This window comes from Sturnus vulgaris, chromosome Z, assembly GCF_052056855.1.
Source record: "Sturnus vulgaris isolate bStuVul1 chromosome Z, bStuVul1.hap1, whole genome shotgun sequence".
Classification (NCBI taxonomy): domain Eukaryota; kingdom Metazoa; phylum Chordata; class Aves; order Passeriformes; family Sturnidae; genus Sturnus; species Sturnus vulgaris.
Genome location: NC_142283.1, coordinates 35,342,083 through 35,343,223, shown reverse-complemented (window position 1 = coordinate 35,343,223; position 1,141 = coordinate 35,342,083).

The following is a 1,141-nucleotide window of genomic DNA, read 5'->3' as shown; positions in this document are numbered from 1 at the left end:
TCTTCCTGCAATCTGAGATCTACCCTATATATCCTGGTGGTGTCTGCTGTCCCCACCTAGACACAACTGCTGTAGGGAGACGCTGCATTGCATTCCTCAGATTGCAGCCACAAGAAGACTGTGTATCCCTGCTGGTTTCAGAGGGCTTCTCTCTGATTCACTGTTGTGATGGGACCAGTGACATGACTGTCCCATCTCCTCTCCTTTGACTTCACAAAACCAGAAGGCCTCTAGTGAGACTCAACCACAGCCAGGACTATTCACCTTTGCAGGAGGTTTTCTCACGTTTTCTGGTGATGTCTATAGACCTAAATGTAGAAGTCTCTGCTCGGATCATGGAAGGCCACTCCTTTGGCAGGGAAAGGACATGAGTCCCAGCATATCTGGCCCATGCCTTAACATCAAAATCTGATAAGATTTCAGTTTTACATTTTCCATAGCTTTTCCAGGGAAAGGCACATCTGTGAATTGTGAGATAGATGAGTTATACAGTCTTGAAGAGTACACAGCAAAAAGTCTATTTCAGTTGTGGTGGTAATTGCAGTCGAGCATGGACACTCGAGCCTCTTTTGTTCTAAATACAAAACTCAAAGTTAGCTGAGCCAGCAGGAACAGCTGATGGTGCAAAGTAGGTATCTGCATGAGCTGCCTGGCCTCACTGCTGGCAGTGCCATCATGCCTTTATGGCATGCTGTCAGCATATGACAAATCATACAGGGAGGGAGCAACTACATTAGCAATCCAGAAACAGCCTCACACACCTCTATGTCTCATGCATTAGTGAGAGAAAAGTCTCCCCTTTACTGAATATCTTTAAGTGCTTGGATAAAAATAATAGTCTTAGCTGGTGCAAGGCAGGCTTTCTGACCAGGGCAACAGCAGGTTTTAGAGACAGTTGCTAGCAGTATTTCCTTACTCTTTTAACCTCTCCTTCAAAACAGAGCTAACCACTGTTTAACCTACAGCTAATTTCACACGGTCATTTTAAGAATCTGAGATTATACTTCACACATTGTCAATGTAAGCACAAATTAATGACATCTGGCAAATAGAGGAACCTTTGCTTTGTGCTGCATAGCAGATCCAACACATCTTTGCATCTATAAAATACTTTTTAAAAGATTGATACAGTGAGAAGAGG